This window comes from Dreissena polymorpha, chromosome 16 (genome assembly GCF_020536995.1).
Source record: "Dreissena polymorpha isolate Duluth1 chromosome 16, UMN_Dpol_1.0, whole genome shotgun sequence".
NCBI classification, from domain to species: Eukaryota; Metazoa; Mollusca; class Bivalvia; order Myida; family Dreissenidae; genus Dreissena; species Dreissena polymorpha.
Genome location: NC_068370.1, coordinates 25,148,527 through 25,170,947, shown reverse-complemented (window position 1 = coordinate 25,170,947; position 22,421 = coordinate 25,148,527). Strand labels below are relative to the sequence as shown.

At 35.4% G+C, this 22,421-nt stretch overlaps 1 protein-coding gene and 1 long non-coding RNA gene across 3 annotated transcripts in view; one reads left to right on the top strand and one right to left on the bottom strand.

Moving 5' to 3' along the window:
* Positions 1-8,180: 8,180 nt before the first annotated feature.
* On the bottom strand, positions 8,181-13,173 carry LOC127862268 (uncharacterized). The gene is made up of 3 exons (XR_008040524.1): positions 12,556-13,173; positions 11,455-11,855; positions 8,181-9,942 (listed from the first exon to the last, which is right to left on the bottom strand). It is a non-coding gene; the product is annotated as an uncharacterized LOC127862268 (long non-coding RNA).
* A 5,049-nt stretch (positions 13,174-18,222) lies between these two features.
* Positions 18,223-22,421, top strand: part of LOC127862257 (ornithine decarboxylase 1-like) — a 30,514-nt gene continuing 26,315 nt past the window's right edge. For both annotated transcript variants that reach the window (XM_052401316.1, XM_052401319.1), the window contains exon 1: positions 18,223-18,390. The gene's annotated coding sequence lies outside the window, so the exon portion shown is untranslated. The remainder of the gene's footprint in view (positions 18,391-22,421) is intronic.

Here is a 22,421-nt window from a genome sequence, read left to right as displayed (position 1 = left end):
TTATCTTGTTTAACAATCTTTTGCAAAGCTTATTGAATGTAATTATTTCAGTCGGATCAGTCCTGAAAAAGCAATGCCCATTTGCTTTCTTTTTTTCGCGTAAATATATCCAAAACAGTTTCTCCAGATATTTGTTTTTATCCGTAAATGTTGAGCAAACCTAATCCGGACAATCTCACTGTTATAATTATGTTCCTAAGATATGTTTTACCCTTCGCATGGTGCTAAAGGAACGTTCAGCTGTAGCGGTTGACACAGCCATCCTACCATATACATTAAGTATAGCAAAGATCCCTGGGTAAATGTGTTCGTTCATTGAATTCAGAGTCTCTTGAAGATCTGCCTTGGGATTGCCCTGTCCCGTCCATTGAAACTTGAAACTTGCTAATTTGATGAAACGCCTATTTATATAATTATATTCAATGGCGTTGTACAAAACATATTTACGTACATAAAATTGATAAAAGATAAGAGGTATTGATACTATTATGCAGCATTAGTTAAAGGATTAATGATCTTAAAATGTGTGATATAAATAAGAATGCTATTAGGAACTTGAGCAATAAAACAATACCGGCTACACTATTAAAACACAGTAAAAGTAAAATATTATGTAATAAATTGATATCACTAGAGTTAAAACAATAATTATAATGATAATATGAGCAAATATTTGGCAACATAAAGAAACTGTTTTTCATTAACTAAAAGGATACGTAAAAGGATATTTCTGCTCTCTGGCTGTCGGATCCCACAGCTACCGGTCACCTGTCATACTTAAGGACACTTCTTTTGGGTTTTAACCTAATTTAAACTATCGTGACTACAAGTCACAAATAGACTGACCAAGTGTGACTACAAGACACAACTTGAAGGTTAAAATTACAGTGTGACTATAAGACACAACTAGAAGGCCTAAGCATTACTAAAAGGCAGCTGGTTGATGTAATTCAATCATTGAGCAAAGAAGCCCTAATGATTCTTGGTTACCAGTCACTTGTACAATAAATATCCTTTTCGAGCAAAGAAGCCCGCACAATTCTTTAATTGCTTGGTCCTATGAGTCCTAGTGAACAATAAGCCAGTACAACTGAGTCTCGATTATTTTTTTAAATCACAGGTATTCCAATTAAAATAGATTGTAAAAGTCTCTGAAGAGAAATGTTTTCAAATTCCTTTTGAAAATGTTAATTGGTGCGGAAGTCCGGATGCTTGATGGAAGGTCATTCCACAGTTTCGGACCAACAACTCCGAAACTCCTGTCCATAAAAGTTTTTCTCTTTGTGCGTTTCACATCATAACATCCGTCATACGAGACGGTAGATCGTAGGTTACGTGCTGGTACTTTTTCTTTTAAAAGTTCTGTAAGGTATTTTGGCGCGTTACCAACAGAACAATTATACATGAAGTTCAGTAATTTGAATGTTACCCTAGCCTTTACTGGTAGCCAGTGTAGTTCATACAAGGCATCTTTTGAACTGTCATATTTCTGTCGGCCGAGTACCAATTTGGTACACATGTTTTGGATACGTTGCATTTTGTTTATTTCGCATTGAGCTGTTCCATACAAGATGAGATTACAATAATCTAGATGGGATATTACCAAAGACAAAACGAGTATTTCTGTTGCTTCTTTTGTTAAGTATTTCCTTATGTTTTTGATTTTAAGGTAGTTGTAAATGGCTGTACGGCACTTAATTTTGATGTGTTCTTTAAAATTTAGTGTTTCGTCTAAATATGCACCCAAATACCGTATGCATTTTTCTGCTTTAACAGTGTCACCAGCAATATCTATTTCTTTAGATTGACATTTATTTAATTGGGGTCTACTACCGAACATGATGAATTCCGTTTTTGATGCGTTCATTTTCAGTTTAAACTCGTTCATCCAGTTGTTAATAACGAGTGCACAACTTTCAAGTTCTTGAATGGCAGTTTTTTCAACAGAAGAAGATGTAGGTTTGAATCGCTTGTTTGCGGTGTGGTCGTCTGCAAAACCGTAGACTGTGATGGAGGGAGGAACGACATCAAACATTGTTCCAGCGTACGTCAGGTAGAGCCATGGACCAAGACAACTACCCTGGGGGACACTACACTCCAAAGAACGTGCCGCCGATAAAGCTGAATTAACACTTATGCGACAGCTTCATGGACGAAGATACGAGTCTATCCAGTTTAGTGCCGTGTCACATGCACCGTATTGTTTTTGCAACACGTCTATTAGAATGTCATGATCGACTGTATCGAAGGCAGCACTCAAATCAATGGCGATAAGTGCTGTAACCTCTTGTTATTCCATACCTTCGAGTATATCATTGACTAGTCTAAGTAAAGCAGATTCACAAGAATGGAATTGTCTGTAGGCTGACTGATTTTTTGGAAGGAGATTGTTTTCATTTACGTGTATATTGAGTCTAAACAGAGCAGCCTTTTCAATCACTTTCGATAGAAATGATAAGTTGCTCACTGGTCTATAGTTGGCATAACTCAGGTCTAGTCCAATTTTCTTAAGAAGTGGTCTTACTATTGCCTGTTAAAATTTTGAAGGAAAAACTCCTTGACTCAGAGAGAGATTAACCAATTTTGTCACGAACGGTAGTAACTCGTTTAAAAATGATTTTAGTACTCTTGTTGGCAATGCATCTAGTTCGCATGATTTTGTTTGAAGATGATTGATGATCTTTTTCACTTCATCTTGGGTTAGCTCCTCGAACATACCGAAACATGGCACTTCCTTGTGATCGGGTGTGAATTTTTCGAAACTTGCAAGGGCATCTCGAATTTTGTTAATTTTATCCAGGAAGTGATCGGCAAAATTTTCAGCTATCGCGGTGTCGCTTTTACCTTCCGGCATAGGGTTATCAGTATTTTTTCCTGTTAATTCTGATACAAACTTGTAGAGTTTTTTAGAATCTCCGTAAAAAATCAATTACTTTTTGACTAAGCGAGCGTTGCTTCTCTGCATTCAACTCGAAAGTGTATTTATTTCTGGCATTTTTGAAAAGTTCATATTGGTCTGGTTGTTTGTATTTTCTCCACATGCGTTCCAGTTTGCGTGTTTTACGTTTTAGTTCAAGAATGTTTTCATTAAACCATGGTTTTGGTGCACGACATATTTTGTTTTTCTCAATGTATGGAGCGTTTTTATCAAGAATTCTACAGATTTCATATTCAAATTGCTCTACAAAAGTGTCTACTTTGTCTGCTGTAATTGACATTTCATTGAGGTCGTTAGTAAATGCTGAGTGGTCTATGTTTTTAAAATTTCGAAATTTTATTGTTTGACTCTTGATTTTTTCTTTTTGTACTTTGGTAACGACTTTAACTACACAATGGTCCGAAAAGAAAGGGCCTGGTTCACACGAATTGATTTCAATACCATTTGTAGCCTCCGAGATTACTAGGTCGAGTGTATTTCCCTCTGTGTGTGTGCTGAAATTAACATGTTGTTCCAAACCCATTGCTACAAGAGAATTCTTAAATTCAGTCACAACACTGTTAGTTTTGTTAACATGCAAGTTGAAATCTCCAAGAATCATAAGATTTGAATAGTTGGGAACAATGTCCTCCATGAATTCGAAAAATTCTGTTTAAAATTAAGTCCCTAATGATTGTGGTCTGTAAACGCCAATTACATTACTTGTAATGTTTTTGAGAATCAGTTGCCATATACCATGTTCAAATGTCCGGGTATTACTACTTGACACTTTTCGTATAGTAACCCCAGTCCGACAAGTTAAAGCCACTCCACCGCCTGTTCTATTTGAACGATTTACAGTACTCATTGTATAACCATTTTGATTTAAGTCTGAGGTATCTATTTGGTGTTGCTTTTCATCTGAGAACCAGGTTTCTGTGAATACGGCAAAGTCGATTTTTTCTTCTCTCAGATATTGACCAATCAAAACATCTTTGTTTCTGACAACAGAATGACAGTTCAATGTAAGGCAAGATATTTTTTCGTTTAGACCATTTAGTGTATTGCATTTCTTGGGGTATGAGAGGTTGTTTACGTTTGCATCTGAAATGTTTTGTGTGCTGTGTCTTTTCAAAGATGTTACAGTTGTAATTTGTGATGGTAAACGTTGTAGATTATTTAAATTTACTCCACTATTTGTGTCCCATACACGTAACTCTTGATCTCTACCGCCTCGGGTACCTCTATATTTCAAAAGATTGTATTGCTTTAAAATGGTTAACGTTCCTTTGTTTGGTATTGTATGATTTCTCGACACTGCAGATAAATCCAATAATTGGTCCCTATTATATCTAATCAGACACATTGTGATTGCAAGTATGTTAATCCGTTTAGAAAATGTTCCCCACAGGTAAAAAATTAATCCGTTGAGAAAGTGTTCACCACAGGAAAAATATTAATCCGTTGATAAAATATTCCCAAAATATTAACACAGATCAAATAGTTTCTACTAATATTCTACTTTTAGCATATCTTTTTTTAAAGATAAATTAAGTATTGCATCCGTCAAACATTAATGAATATCACTGACAAAAATCACATTTTTCCTGTCACTGGTATTCTCAAAATAATCCGAAATATGAGAGCACAAATTTTGGCAGCCTACACTTTGGCGCCCACACCATTTTGTCCTCCATCTTCTGATCTCGGAGTGTAACTCGTCTCTCGTTACCGAAAGTTGTTCTTGATATGCCTGGAAAATCTCCTCACCGACCTCGTGTATTATGTCAACGGCTTTCTTTGGGAGAAAATGTTGAGCTATGTGCCGAGTCTCAGATGCCAGGAGTCTTGTTTCTAATTCCGACATCAGGTGGTCAACGAATTGTAGGTACATATTTAGCTTCCGATAGCCAGATGGGTTGGCTGCTGGAACATTCGACCTAATATTGTCTCAAATGTGGTGTCTGTGTTACATTTCACTTAAGTGTACGCACAGTGCGTTATTAAGTAACTTCGATTTTAAAATGTGTACGCAACGGCGTTTGTGCGTACGGGTTGCTACGCCCCTGTCCCTTTTTAGTGTTTTAGTAGATTTGTTTTCATGTACATGTACTAGTATATGTAATTCTGACTGTGCTTACGTTTGCCACTGTACAAGTTACCTCCCTTGAAACGCGTATTATCATATGTTAAGAATTCAGCCGAGACTGCATAAAGTAAGCGGCTGAGCAGTTTGGCAGCGTAAAGTCATGCATTCTTTAAATGTTATTATAAAAATACACAGAGTGCTTTAATAATTGTCACGTGAAAGGGAACAATCCGATCAGCAAAAGTTCTGAGACAACCCTGGTACTGTATTTCATCTGTATTTTATCCGAGACCTATTTTTCTATTGTGGTCACAGTTTTTCGACGTAATGATGGACATTGGACTTCTGATCTTGATCATGTGTTCTGTACGTATGTCATCAAGTTTGTTTACATGACAGGCAAATAATAGTAGTCCTCCTTATGTGACCTCCAAAACAAGCCACCTTGTGTTCACGGATTTTCGTTATTTGAAAAGCCCTTTAATGTTTCAAAATCCAAATCCGAACCTGAATCCACGCAACAATCATTAAAAAAAAATGCATAATAAGAAACGTAAGAAAGTACAATTAAGTAAATTCCATCACCGGACTCGTATATTTGGCAATAAGGAAATATATACAGAACTCGATGTTTTATGATTACTGCTGTAACTAACTATGCACCTCGCTCTGTGAAAATGGGGCTAAATTTATGAGCCTAGGGTGACATCCCAGATAAGCCATTTTGCTTGTATAGAATGTTTCGAATGGTATAGAAATTGTTTTATAATCGAAAATCCAGTCTATGGGGAAAGTCTCTGATAAGCCTGTGCGGACTGCACATGCTAATCTAGGATAACATTTTACACAAACGCATCAAGCCCAGTTTTCCCACAGCACGGTTTATATTTAAGCTTTGTTTTAGTATCTTTATCTGGCTACCTTTAAACGATTTTGTACAATTTTAGCGCGAAATAACCTAATCATATAATGAGTTGTCGAAACAGAATTCTAATAAAGTATTTTTTTTCATTTTATATTTTATATTTTATAAGTGTATCTGAAAATGCAGCGGTTTACGGCCACGTGTAACTCTTAACAAACAATCTATTTAAAGTGAACGCAAAAAAATCTGTACAATTTAATACCTAAACGCGTAGCGAACTTCCGTTCAGTCTTTTATTTAAATTCATGCTTGAGTCAAATTCAAGCTGCCGATTGCAGGTTCAGTTCCATGTGAATAATTATGCTAATGTATTGTTGGTTCAAGGGACAAATTAACGTGAAAAATCCGTTTCACATAAGGACAATGTGGTTTATTAAATATTGATCAGCGCTCTTTGATTTGGCAATTAACCCTTTCAGTGCGGGAACCGAATTTTAAAGGCCTTTGCAAACAGTTTGGATCCAGATGAGACGCCATAGAACGTGGCGTCTCATCTGGATCCAAACTGTTTGCTATTCTGACAGTATTCTTTGAAAAAAAATCGAAGAAAATGCTAATTTTAGAAATTTTGCAGACGACATTTTAGCAGACGACAAATTTCCCAGCATGCAAAGGGTTAATCTGCAAACTCGCTTCGGTTGGTGTTGTGGCAAACGCTTTTCTATTAATTGTATTCAATGAATGTTAAAAATAAGTTGTAATAAAAAGGGTAAAAAACATATGTCTTTTCAGTAATCGATAATCTGTCCTTCCCTTTTACTTGCTGTCAAACATTTTAACACCAGAAAATTATATTGATATCGTTTATTTATATTTTATGCTAATATGAAATCAAATAATATCAACTAATTCAAATTCAGTACCATGTCATGAGGACAAATATGTGAAACTATAATGCAAGTTTGGTGTTTAATACTTATCTTAATATGCGGGTTACTTTGCATAAATAAATACGACGCACTTTTAACACCGTTACATTTGGATGTTTAAGAGACTTGTTTACAGCTTAACAAACTTTCACAACAAAAAAAAGGTCATCAAGTCACAAGAATGTATACCTGTACGGCTTAAACCAAGCGAGCAAATACGCACTTCTGACTTTAAAAAATGATACAAATGTCGTTTTGTTTATGGAAAATTATCAATCAAAGTCGGTTAAATAATACTGCGTTTTGAATGCATTTTATCGAAAATAAATGCATGATACAAAAATACAGTTTTAAAGCATGACTGATCACGCGGAGGTAATCACACTTTACAGTTATATCGTTTATCAAAATAATGCTGTAGCATAGCACCCGTACCCGTCTAAATATAATCATAAGCATTGAACAAAACGAAAACGTAATATATATTTTAATCATTTTTTTTTTATTTTACAACAATAATATCCATGAATACAGAATACATAATACTAAAGTATAATAACAGCGTGTATTTGTACACTTAAACACAGCAATTGCATGTTCATTAAAGGGATCTTTTCACGCTTTGGTAAATTGACAAAATTGAAAAAAGTTGTTTCAGATTCGCAAATTTTCGTTTTAGTTATGATATTTGTGAGGAAACAGTAATACTGAACATTTACCATGGTCTAATATAGCCATTATATGCATCTTTTGACGATTTTAAAACCTAAAAATTATAAAGCGTTGCAACGCGAAACGATTGAATAATTTGGAGAGTTCTGTTTTTGTCGTTAAATTTTGTGAAACTACGAAGATTGCTTATATAATGTATAAAATACATCATCTATGTGTAATCGGCGGAATAGCTCAGTAGGCTAAAGCGTTTTTACTTCAGGACTCTGGCAGGACTCCAGGGGTCACTGGTTCGAAACCTGGTCCAGGCAATGTTCTTTTCCTTTTTTAAATGTTATTCTTGATTTTTTACTGGAGCTTTTACGATCCAATGTTTACATTTATCGATATAAAGCATTTAATGAATAAGTTAAAAAATGCCAAAATCTGTGAAAAGGCCCCTTTAAACAATGAAATACAGATATGGACTGTGCTCTGTGAAAAAGGGGTTAAATGCATATGCGTGAAGTGTCGTCCCAGATTAGCATGAGCAGTCCGCAATTGCTAATCAGGGACGACACTTTCCGCTTTTATGATATTTTTTGTTTCAAGAAAGTATCTTCTTAGCAAAAATTAAGTTTATGCGTGAAGTGTCGTCCCTGATTAGCCTGTGCGGACTGCACATGCAAATCTGGGACGACACTTTACGCACATGCATTGAACCCTCTTTTCACAGAGCACGGCTCATATATTAAACACTATCATACATCGGGGAAACAAAATGGCATTTGCTGTTTGTGCCGCGTATGCAGTTGAAATTTCTGATTTACTCCTGTGACTACGACTTTGGATTCAAAGTCATATCAACATTGGACTTATGTTACCAAATACCAAACACGCGTTAAAATGCACAATACATGTATCAGAAATCAGATAAAACAAAAAGTGGGGGAATGTTTCAAAGGTACAAATTATTATTTTAATATGTGTTTCAACAATGGTCATATAGTATGTCTTCTAACTAAACGATCAGAACTCGCCTTTAAAAGATATTACCCTTAAAACCAACCCGAACAGAACAGAGGATTCTAAATGTATAAAATGAGCAAAAACAGGCTTAAGAAATGTTATAATTTAAAGAAAGCAAAACTGAAACTTGTAAAAATTCTTGCTAAGCTTGTTTATAATTGCAGTCTTAACAATCACGCGATGCTCGACAACTTTCAATACAACAGATCGTCGTGGTTTCATGGATATGGCGTCCGCCTAGCGACCGGGAGAACACGGGTTCCCACTGTGGGAGCGTTCTTTAGATCTCCCACATAGGCACCAAGTACAGGTTCTAGTACAAGAAAACGAACTCGAGAGCGTTTTCAAAAAAGCCTGAGGCTTTCTATGCAATTGAGCTAAAATAAATAGGTTTAAAGCAAGAAAAAAAAATCTGAACAATCAATAGATCCTTGAAAAATTATGAACTGGGAAAAAGACGATAAAGTGATGGTTTCAGTGTTATTTTATTACAACAAAACGATACGAACAATTCACTTCCGTTGAAGGATAATGAACCTAGCAAAAACAACAAGCATACACGAGTGAATGATGGTTTTAGTATTGCTATTTACCATTACATGATTTCTGCACAGTGTTGATTATTTGCCAAAGTAAATGGCGATGAACTTATGAAGTAAGCAACTAGATCGCTCACATATGTAATAGGGCATTACCAGTTTCAAACAAATGGGAATTATTTTAATTATCTTCATAGAGGAAAACAATCTAATGCCACACACCTGATAAAATGTGTAAGTTATTTCATACAAACGTCTTTATAAAGCATTTGACCTCTAAGGCGTGACCAGTTTTTTCCCCAAGGGCATGACTTTGATAATGTAAGTAGAGGACTACTAGCAGCAGAGCAGGACCCGAGTTCACCAACCAATACTTATACTTACGTCTAACAGAAAGTCCCAGGCGAGACAGCATTTTTCGCCGTGTTATACCCTTGATTTCTTTAATAAATTGTTTAAATGACGCTCACTTACCAGCCATATCGACAAGAAAGCGATAAGCGTTTATATCGTATTAATATTCGATCTATATCTCGATTTTACTCGATGCGAAATTTCTTAGAGGGTCACACTATTACAGCTCCCGCTAAGGAAAAATTCGCAGCGAGTTAAGTCGAGATAAAGAGCGAATATTGAAACAATTAATACAAGTAATACAGGGTAAGAAATGGCGAAAAATACATGTCTCGGCATGAACGTCGCCATCTTGTTTGTCACGTGATTTCCCCTATGTCTAATAAGAGAGAATATTCTTTTAACTGTCGTTTTTGTATAGAATTATACAGTTAAATATCGTCTAGAATCAAACACCTCCAACTAGCGATTCTGCATTTAGAACAATGTATGAATGACAAAAACATGTGTAGCCTGTATATGTTAAGACACTGAACATATGTGTTTTGGTTTTTGGTTCTACTTGTATTCTTTGATAGGAGGTTTTGGCGTGACGTCACAAGAGGGGTTTTCCGTTACTAAAAATAGATTGGCCGTCAACCCTCTCGATCGCGGCCATTTACATTGTATTAGAGTAAAGGTCGTCGGAAGACTTAATACTGACAATTTCACAAAACAAGACTATAAATTCCCGTTTTCTTTCTTAAAGTAGGACTTAAATAAAAGATAATTCAAAAATAACAAAACATATAATAATTTGATTATAATTATAAGTGGTGTGGATGCGATAGTGTTATTTTTCATCAGCGATAGAAATGTATTGTAATATGTGCATTGTTATAAAAAATAGCCCTAAAAAAAGCGCTATACATTACAATCTTTCAATGTAGTTTTAATTTTCTTTTACACTGAATGAATTTTCGTTTGGTTTTTCATTGAATGAAATAATTAATAAAATTTAGCATTCAAATGGAAAAAAACAACACCTGCATATTTTGAAAATTGAACTGTCGATCTTTACATGTTAATTGAAAACGATTTACTAGTGATAATGAGCGATACAAATCTAGCATTTAATGTAGTAGCATTTAATGATACCATAAATTATACATTTTAATTATTTTACGCAAGTGTTTTACATCCCTACTATGATCAAACGTTATTGCTTGTTTTCATGATGATGTTTCGAACACTGCAGTAACGCATGATCTTTACAAATTATAGCCGAGTTTACATTTGCAGGTACCCGTTAAATACGTTAATTGTGTAGCAGAAAATTAGTACAATATTTTAAATTTATAGTTATTAAACACTTTATTGTTATGCTTAAACTGGCTTATATATATACACTGTACAGTTCCTGTTGATCCATTTATGAAAAATGTATATTTTTTAAATATGTTCAAATATTTTATTAAAGTTACTGTTAAGTATTTTGTATTTGGCTTAAATGACTGCTCAATATGCCAAGAGATAACCTGGAGGTATCATAAATTGTGTTTAATGACCAGACACATGTGGTTTATTCAGGGTATAGGTTCCCAGATTTATGACACCCTGTTTTGTTAGTAATTGTCTGGACAGTATCCGATCATAACGAGATAATCGGTTTGTGATGAACAGGGGCAATTAAACACTGGGTTAAAAATGCTGAAACAAAGAGTGTCAGAAGTGGTGTGAACAATTAAATAAAAACAAATTTATCAAGAGGATTTAGTTAATCTGTAACAAGGTAAGTTTTTACAGACAAATAGATTCAAATCAGTTTCTAAATGTTGATTACATGAAATCAATCTATTGTTGTTTATTTTCGTCCTTATTTGTGTTCGTTCATTGAATTTAATTGATTCTGAAAGAATTTCAATTTCTGAGTATTTTGTTGTTCTGTAAAATGGTCGCGAATATGTGTCAAGTAGAGATTATTATGATAACCTTATCACGATGCGGTTCATCAAATGCAAACAATAGCGACATGGCCGCAGTGTTGACGGCCAAAATTCGAGCATGCGCAAACGTGACGTCATTATCGGAATACCCAAAACCTCCTATTTTACGTCCAAGAACATCGGGTGGATTCGGGTCCTAAAAAATATGTACAACAAAAAGTGTCACTCTATGACAATTTCTGTAAAGTTTCTTGATAATTCTCCGGTAAATGATGAGATGCCGTTGGAAGAAAATAACTGACGCCAGAGGGCCACCTTCCAAAATAGCTAACAATGACCACTTCGTTCTCATGTGAGCTAACAGTCGAATAACAAGCAGGTTCGCGTTGAAAAGTCTTCATGGTCCGATGATGACATTTATTTGCATTTTACCTATTACAAATGATAAACCATCGGTGATCTTAAATATTAAGAATCTAAGAGAGTACTTTGAAAAACGAAACTGTATTTTTTTCATTCCAAAACGAGCTGGTCATCTTTTCTCGAAGGCTAGTACCCTGAAAATATAAAACAGTAAATCGAATATGGTTATTTATAGACCATTTTTTAATTTATCGATATTATCTTGAATTACTATAATATAAAATAATATAGCACATCATTTACCGTGTTCTGTCGTTATTTATTATTTTTATATGAGTGTACATTTGCATTACATGAATACATGTATATGATTCAATCCTAATACACCTTATTAATTCATTTATCAAGTATGTTAAGAATTATTTCGATGAAGTTTGACTATGTATTCAACTTGCGATGTATTGCCTTGCATGAAGCCATGTTTGTATTAATAATAAAAAGGAAAAAATGTTGATGACAATTTTTTTTAAAGAAAACATGTTTCATTTGGCGCTAGCCAATATATTTAGAAATAAACGATCATGAAAATGGCGTGTGATTTGTTTTTCCAAAATATCAACTGAAACATTGGATAGTCTTTCATTGTAAAGGTCATGTTTAAATAAAAGCTATTACGAAATACTTGCTAATGTTTTGCATAAATAATGTGTAAGAAGTTGTTGAAAGAAATGTTCCAAGAACTTTCGTCATGACTCTTCATCAGTTGCTCGAAATGTATTTTTGGCGAAAATAAACCTGTTCAGAGTTTGCATTTTAATATCTAACTTTCACGAAATAATATGTCTCAAATTGTATGTTTTAATTATTTGACGTGCAGGTAAAAGAGATCCTTACAATATCTGTAACGGCTAAATCGTGGGTAGTAAAGGTCACATTCGTCCTCCGTAGGGTACGACGCATATCTGGAACCGAACAGCTCGCTGCGATAGGTGTACGGGGATCTGTAGCCATATTCGGACATTGCACCACGGCCATAGAGCGACCGGGAATAGCGCAAACCGGGCACGTCATATGCGAGGCTGTACGGATATGGTGGGATGTAACCGTCGTAATATCCGGTGTCATAGTATGTCCTTTCTGGTCTTCCGTACTTGTTGTAATATGCCATCGGCCAATGCTTTGACATATTCTCAGAATTCTTTGTGTGATAAGACATTGCATGCTATATTATGCACTCTAAGTATGTGCCATTTCCTCCGATTATGACTTAATAAGGAGTTGTTGTTGTTTTCGTCAATGCTTTAAACTGCCCAAAATATAGTTGCTTCCAAGTTGTACACTACTGCAAGCGAATGTGCATAGAATAAATTAAATCTCCTAACACAACTTCCGTCTTAAAATGGATTGACAGCTCACTTGCAAGACCGAATGTTTAATGTATACATGTATAAACAATGGCGTCCATTCATTTAATTATACAAAAATCATATTCATCGCACACAAAACTGTTTTCCTCTGAACACAATGTACGCAAACGTTGAAAGCTAAATATTTATGTAGTCATGTTTTCCCAAATACCATAACATAGGACTTTTTGGCACAGACACAGATCCGCGTTTCACTCGTGCGCAGCGATACGCGAAAAAGTTTCATTGTGCGTGGTCGATTTACTTGTAATTCTACCCGCTAAAATATTACAACTATGTCAGGTTAACTTGCGTCATGACCGGTAACTTTTTATCGTTTGTATGGTATATAAAGCCCGTTATATTTAAATGTACACGCCTATGGTTTGTTAGGATGGGGAAAATATAAAGCATGTAATAAAATTTACTTTATGTGCGAAACAAATTAGATATAACAAGGCTATTGTCATGCAATAATTATGTTCCCCTTCCGGCTCCACCATTGTCAGAAATTCCACCATTTTCAGAAAAAAACATAATTATTTTTTGGTTGCAATAGCAACCACAATTGTTGACGTAGGAACAACATGAAATGACGTGCATAATGTCCATATTGCCATCTATCCATGTTGCAAGTTTCATGAAAAAAAATATTTAAAACTTTTAAAGTTATCGCAGGATCCAGAAAACCACCATTTTCAGCAGTATTTCTAGTCTATTTGTTGTCATAGCAACCAGAATTTTTGACGTAAGAACAAAATGAAATGACGTGCATATTGTCCATATTGCCATCTATCCATGTTTCAAGTTTCATGAAAAAATATTAAGAACTTTTAAAGTTATCGCAGGATCCAGAAAAGTGTGACAGACTCACAGACGCACAGAGCGCAAACCATAGGTCCCCTCCGGTGAAACCGGTAGGGGACAACAATGCAAGAGTTGAAAAGACATGTTAAAGATTATCACAATCGGATACAGTGAGGAGCACATATGCTGTGCCACTCCCCTCAAATTTCCGGGTCATACGTATATGAGCTAATAAAACGAAAAAAGGCAATATTTGATTTGTTTTTTTCGAGCGTATTGTCAAAAATTGTGTATTTACAAAAACGCTTTACGCACAGGATAATCAGAGTCGACACTTTCCGCCTTTATGATATTTTCGATTTAACTAAGTCATTTCTTGCCAAAAATCTTGTTTCGGCGGAAAGTGTCGTCCCTGATAAGCTAGTGCGGACAGCACAGGTGAATCAGGGACGAAACTTGACGCACATGCATTAAACACACTTCACAGAGGGCGGGTCATATATATTTAATAGTCCATGACCACATTCAATTTTATTTACGCTTTTAAATATTACTCATCTAACGCCACGTACGTTCTATTAGTCAAGAATCATAAGATAAGGTCAAAATTAGAGATAAATCAAACTGTGGTGTAAAACGCGCGTGATTTAACTCTGTAAAACACGTTTGTTGTCAATAACCGCAAACTTTGTGTGTTAACACACCGCTTTAAAGGGGCCTCTTCACAGATTTTGGCATGCATTAAAGTATGTCATTCAATGCTTTATATTGGTTAATGATAACATTGGATCTTAAAAGCTCCAGTTACAACTCAAATAAAATTAAAGAAAGAGAAAAGTAACCCTTAACTGGGCTCGAACCACTGACCCCTGGAGTAAAAGTCTTTGACTTAGACCAATCGCCCAACCAAGCGGATATAATAAGTGATGTATTTTATACTTGAAATAAGCAATCCTCGTAGTATCACAAAAAAATAACGACAACAACAGAACTCTCCAAATTATTCAATCGTTTCGCGTATAACGCTTTATTATTTTTAGTTTTTTTAAGTGTCAAAAATGCATGTAGGCCTAATGGATATTTTAAAGCATGGTAAATGTTCAGTATTACTGTTTCCTCACAAATATCTTAACTACAAAGAAAATTTGCGAATCTGAAACTTTTTTAAGTTTTGTCAATTTCCCAAAACGTGAATAGGCCCCTTTAACAGACTGCAAATTGATTTTAAATGCTTTATTTATGAATAAATTTCGAATTCGTGGGAATTCAGTTCTAATACGTTTGAATCTTGAGTTTTATTGCGTAGGAATTGAGTTGACATATCACATGCGTGAAATGCAGTTCTTATTAACATGAATGCAGTTTCAATTTATGAGCATTACTACAGTTATATAATTATGGACTATGTACCGCCAGTATACTGAGACGTTTAACATACTTTTCAGCTTTGTCGTCCTGCCTTAAAACATGCCATCAACTTAATAAGCATTACGCATGTCAAATATATTTTATATTTATGTACGTGTTCAACCAATAAAAAGGTTTTTGTTAAATAAATTACAAACATATAACTATGTTTTGAAAGCATCCATTTCAAGTCAATTAATTGAAAGAATGTCACCGAGAACAATCGTGTAAGTACGTGTTTCATTTTAGCGCTCATTTTGACTATGTTCTAAAATATAAAATAATTAAATGTGCTCCAACAACTTATGTTCCTTATACAATTTTGTTTCGATACTGGTACAATATCTTTGATATGTTTATTAAAAATAATGTTCGTTTAACATCTATTGATATTGTATCGCCTGGTTAACAACCAGGGCAAAAGGCGTCCATGTTAACTTGACCTCAAGACGGTTTACTCAGGACATGTTACGACGCAGACACCTTGTTGGCCCAACAATAGCTTTAAACTGAAGATGTTAACCCATATTCAAGTGCACAGGTGGTTAGCGTGTGGCTATGCTATTAATTAGTGAAAACATCATTTTGAATGATAAATAATCATATTATAACAAAAAATTAACTTTTCTGAAAAAAAAATTTTCACTATCAAATATATATATATATTTGATAGTGAAATATTTTTTTCAGAAAAGTTAATTTTTCGTTATAATATGATTATTTATCATTCAAAATGATGTTTTCACTAATTAATATCATAGCCACACGCTAACCACCTGTGTTCAAGTGATCCGGATATGCCAGTTTGAAGCTAGAGTCAACCGGTTTGGAGAATACAACACCATGCCCACGCGTAATCGGTAGTTCTTTTAATGGGTTTAAAGAAGGTACACAGTTCGACTTGTGCTGTGTGAATGAAGTACGTCGTATCCATACGGAATACCGTTAGGGCCATCGGGGTTATACATAAGAATCCAGAGGGCGACAATGCGATAGTACGATGGCGACAAGGCGATAGTACGCTGGCGACAATGCGATAGTACGATGGCGACAACGCGATAGTACGATGACGACAATGCGACAGTGCGACAATACGATGGCGACAGTGCGACAATACGATGGCGACAATGCGATAGTCATATCGTACTGTCGCCATAATATTATCGCATTGTCGCCATCGTACTATCGCGTTATCGTACTGTCGTCATCGTATTATCGCATTGTCGCCATCGTACTATCGCACTGTCGCCATCGTATTGTCGCACTGTCGTCATCGTATTATCGCACTATCGCATTGTCGCCATCGTACCATCGCACTGTCGCCATCTTAGTGCCGCACTGTCGTCATCGTATTAGTACATTGTCGCCATCGTACTATAGCGTAATCGTACTTACGTCATCGTATTATCGTATGGTCCCCATCGTACTATCTCACTGTCGCCATCGTATTGTCGCACTGTCGTCATCGTACTATCGCATTGTCGCCATCGTACTATCGCATTGTCGCCCTCTGGATTTTAATGTGTAACGACGATGGCCTAACGGTATTCCGTATATCCCCGTCAATATCATCTATGCGGTACTAATCCCAGTCTTCAGAGGCGACCAGCGTTAATGTAACTTCGATTTGTGCTATTGAGGCCTGTTTTAGACCTTTCTTATGCTTTTGTGTGTACTTGTGTGTCTCGTCTTATGCATTTTGTGTGTGTGCCTCATTGTATGGTTCCTTGTAAAATAATATATACCCGGATTGCATAATTACTGCTGGTGCAACTGCAGTTTCACATTATATGTGTTTAAAGACCGAAACATTCTTTTAAGAAATCGTGCGACATAACATGATTATATTTTACCTATTTGGTAATGCAAAGAATTGTACTAGATCTAGTTAAATATGTTATCACAATGAAATTATCATGTAAAAATAACTCATGTGAGCTTTAGCCTTATGATATATTTGATAACAGGACTTATTTTTAAAAAGCACGAATGATACCCGAAAACCAACACACAAGGTTAAAAAATATGCGATGTGTGTATATCCTAATTAATGCAAACAATGTAGTGTATTGATTGCTTTAAAATCAGGCTATATTTTAAAAAAATCGTTACAATTTTCGTGAGTCTAGTAAGGGTATTGTGCATAAGTACTGGGACACACACCGGGACATCATAAAACTCGAAATACACATACCTGTGTTATTTTCAGCTCAAACCAGAAAAGCATTATTAAAGTTATGGTACATGTAGCTGTACGACTTAAAGCTAGCCGTTACTCCATAAACTCTATATATCACTATAGATCGAAATTGTTTTTCTCAACCTCGACTTTAATAACAGAACACCAATTATAGACATACATTGATTAAAACTGGATTCATGCTTATAATAAAAACAGTCAATGCCAAGCGTTGTGATAAAGCAGGGACCTATTTGTTTGTTTAGGTACCTGGATAAAGTAAACAAAATATATGACAATGCTTCACTCAATAAGAACTATACGTACATGTGTGAAATAGTTATGCAAGCGAAAGGCAACACATTGTTCACTAAAAAAAAATCTGTTTCAGAACATGCGCGTCTAAATATTTGAACAATTTATTTATTTATGCTTTTGCGAAACAAATGATGTTTCGCACATTCCATTGGACACAACACGGAATTGTACTGGTAAAAATGAGGCTGACGCATTCCTGATCATTTCAAGTTCAAAAATTAATAAATATATTTTTCCCTCCGCGCAGAGATACGATTCATGATATTTTAAGCGGGATACTAGACTGCACTTGGAGTTTGAATTTTTGTATTTAGCGGTTTGGTTGAAACAGCCATCTCCGCAAACCAGACCATTTCTAAATGCGTTTATCATAATTTAACCAATCACGACAAAAGCCCACTGTTTAAACCGGTGCGATCTCGTTTTTGTCCGATCACGTGATACTCATTCGGCTCGCGTTGTGATCACAGTCAGTCGGTAAACAGCTCGTGTAGGAGAAACACTGAAACAGTGACCAACCGCGATATAAAAATTTTCTTTTTGTCGACATAAAACTGGAAAATTACGTCCACAAAGGAACGAAGATTTCAGGGTTTGTTAGCACGTAAAAAGGTACGTCCTTTTCGATTAGATTCGTCGTTTTATTAATACAAATTCAAGTGTTACAATCTGAAAATACTGAAGTCAATACACTGACGATCTCCAATATTCTAATGGCGTTAGCGTTAACTTGCCGACAAAGAATGAGTTGGGCGCATGAGTATACATTTGTTTTATCTAATTCTCCTTACTGTATTGATAAAACAACAACGAATTTTTATTAACAAGATAATGATAATTACTTACATTGACTGAATTATGTGTGTCCTAATTTCGACTTAAACGATTGTGAAATTTATTGACCTTTGTATGTGGGTTGAAAATCGACCAGAACTTGGCAGAAGCCATTATTGTGGCATGTCAGACAGGATTAAGTTGGAAGTGGGAGATCATAGATGTGTATGTTGAGTTATATTTGTGAATTTATGGTTAAAGTATTGTCTGAAAATGTTGTAAAGTGAGTCCCATGTTCTTGTTTAAAAGTGGGGGCTTGCTATTATTTAAGAAAATGTTTTAAAGTTTTATGAATGAAGTATTTCTTGCAGACTAACATTAGTTCCAGGGACTTCGCTGTTTCTAAAATATGATGATTCTGATACATCCCTTGTGCTTTCCACACAAATTTATCACCTGACATGATGCGGGAGTGTTACACAACAATCATTACACCCACCCTTTCCATGTAAATTACATGGCATACATGCTACATATTTTTCACGCCCGTAGGACAAAAGATCAAAACAAAATGAATAAGCACTCTTTGAAGCAGGGATCAAATTTAACTTTTTTTTTCTACTTGCAAAACATTGCGAGCAGCTTTAATACCAACTCGCAAAATCCAAAAACATTCTCGCAAATTTTAGTAATATATTAAGTTCTTGTTCCCACATTTTCACTGTTTTCATAGAAGGATTAAATGTTGTTTTTTTAACTCAACGGTTATCTTTGCTTCATCTTTCGTATTGTTATTTCCGTCTGTAGAAGTTATTTTTCGCTTTGACGCTATGTCTGTTCAAATTCAATGAACACGTGTGAATAGTTGACTGTTTCACGTTCTTTGTATCAATACCATCCTCGTATCCATACTATAAGAATACCAGTCTACACTATACGTTTACTTGTCTACATACAAGGTGCGCGCTTCCGCATACGGGTATTCAGACGTTCTATAAATTGATCTACGGTTTAGCGATCACGACGTCTAGCGCATTTACCAATATTTTTTCACTATTTCTTTACTCTCAAAAAATTTCTAGTGGCTTAAAAATTAACTGGCAATCAGTATTTTTCACTCGCATTTTGCGAGTGTGGGAGTGTTAATTTCGAGCCCTGCTTTGAAGCTTGAATTTGTTTAGATCACATTCAGGGCTTTTCATCAGGAAATTGGGAAGACCCTAGCCTTTCAAATTGGGAATTTCATGCGCGATAACCAGTGTTTTTTTGGATGAAATATTCGGCATTATTCGGCCCCATTCCCCCATCTCTAGCAGGGACTACATGTACCATAGAAACATGGAGAAGTTTGGAAAATCAGGGAGACGTTTGTGCGAACAATATCAAAAACAAAACATGTTCATTTCACAACTTTTATTATTTCTATCAATATACTATACTTATTTGTAACAAAACAATAAATTATCATTGAAATCTACTTCATCATAACACATTTAAGTCATTTAACACGTTTAAGTAATTTATGACATGTACCAGAAGCACCTTTTCATCACATTTATTGTCATTATATTATCATCATCCTAGGTTGGCGCTAAGGAAAAAAACTTAGTCGCCAAACCTAGGGGGGTCCGGGGGCATGCCCCACCTGAAAATTTCCTGAGCAAAATTAAGACTATTTTTGTCTGAAATTAGCCCTTTTTTTGCTTGAAAAATTTTCTTCGCTGGTGAGCCACTTGCTGACATTTTGCAGGAGATTTTTTTGTTTACACAGACACCGGTGGCGTAGTGATAATGATACATTACCACCGTAAAACAGTTTTCGGTACATGTGGTATTTAGGTTAGAAACCACATAAACAGCCCTCCCGTCTGGGTAGTAAGTATACAACATTTTATGAAATCCAAACAAAACTTTTTTTCATTTTTTTTTTGTTTTTGAAGAAATGCGTGAGAATAACTTAGTCAGCATGAGACCGTCATTCCATGTCAAAAACCGTGAGACTCACGGCGAAACCGTGAGACTTGACAGGTAGATGTTTCCGATTCTGCATTCACGTCTGCACTATTTTAGACGTCGTCGGATCGTGAACCTAACATTTGGTCATTTCCTGAGCTTACATTATTCTGTCTGCTTTCTTTTCTAAAGAATTGTGTTAATTTCTGTTGCTTTGACTTTCCATTTTCGTTCACAGCATCCATTTTTCCCAGAATCTGCAACTCGCTTTCGAAATCGGTCTTTCATGTCGCATAGCTACCGTAAAGGGAAGTTACTCATATCTACTTTTTTAGCCAATCAAAATCGTTGTTTCTTTGGAAATTAGTTTTAAGTGGCTATGTCAATGCCATAAGGCCAAATAAAAAAATAGTCTTGGTTCAGGGAACATGGCCAGAAAAATGTAGGAGGGTAGGTAGGTTTTTCTTTTTTTTTTTTTTTTTTTTTACCAGTCGACTGATTTCAGGGTGAAAAAGGGTCAGTTAATGCACCCATGATTGTTTAAACACTGACCAAATGATTAACATTGCACATGTGGTATTTAGTCGTTGTATATTATTCAATATTCCTAGCTCTTTATGCACTTCTTCAGGGCTAGCGCTGGCCCAAAATTTCTTTGAGCCAACCATTTTTTGTTTGTCTGTAATAGTGTGACCTTCATATTCAAAAGTGAACAAGCCATCTTTATCAGTCTCTGGTGTTTGGGGTGTGACCTTCAGAATTTTTTTCATCATGAGACCTGACCTAGTCTCCGACAGGTGCTCAAGAGTCTGAATAATGGCTGTCAAAAGGAGGGTAACCTCAGAATAGCACAAGTCTTTCTTCTGGTACATTTTTTTATAAAATGGCAATGGGTTTGAGCGCATCGCACAGGAAGTGAGCAGTGTACAAAAATTTGAATGTTGCTATTGGTTTGTACAGGCTAAGGGCGTCACAGTACATTGATTTTGATTCATTATCAAAGCGAAGCCAATTGTTGTCAAGTTTCCATGACTCTTGGAATGCTCTAGTGTTTTGTGTTTTAATTTATTTTTTTTATGACTCTTTTTCGTCCAACGACGCTTTAAGGTTAAAGACGCCATGTTAGCGACTGTAGAGACAAAGTGGTTAATTCCATTTTTATAGTAGACTAGATGAATGACTCTTCCTATGTGTTAAAAATACGAAACTTTAATTACAATTAAACCGCGCGTGTTTTTCACATTTTCATTTGATTAAAATACGCTGCTGCTAGTTAGCATAGTGTGCGAGTAAAACAAACAAATTAATTAATTATCATCTTTTCATTTGATCGGAAATTGACAGAAAGTTGTAACATCATCGACATAGAACTAATTATTTAATTATCACTTTTAAATTCAGATCAATAGACAGCTTGGAAATAATTAAATTATTGTCACGCTTCTTTTCATTTTTAATCTTTAATAATACGACATTTGCGACCGGCCGCTATTTTGTTTGCAGACGACAATTTTAACTGTGTATTCAAAGTGCACAGTGTCTGCGCATGAATTACCGAATATTACTCCATAGCTCCACCCATTTTTACATTTCATTCAACAACGTTATTTCATGTGTAAGCGAGCTCAATGTTGATTGGCCAGCTAGCATGCGCACTTCAATAACAATAAGGTCAAGCAATGTCTCGTATACAGGTGCAGACCGGTTTTTGTTCACTGTTCAAATTGCGAACACTTTCATTGAAACAAAGAGAAAAATATAGAAAACCAATCCAGGTTTAAATGGTGGCTGTTTTCAATGAAAATTTACGAGATTTTAGCATTTTCGCCATCAGATTTTTTTCCATGGACCAAAAAATCGTTAGGGTCGGGGGCAAAAAATAGGGTCCGTCGGGTTCCCTGAACCAAGACTATTTT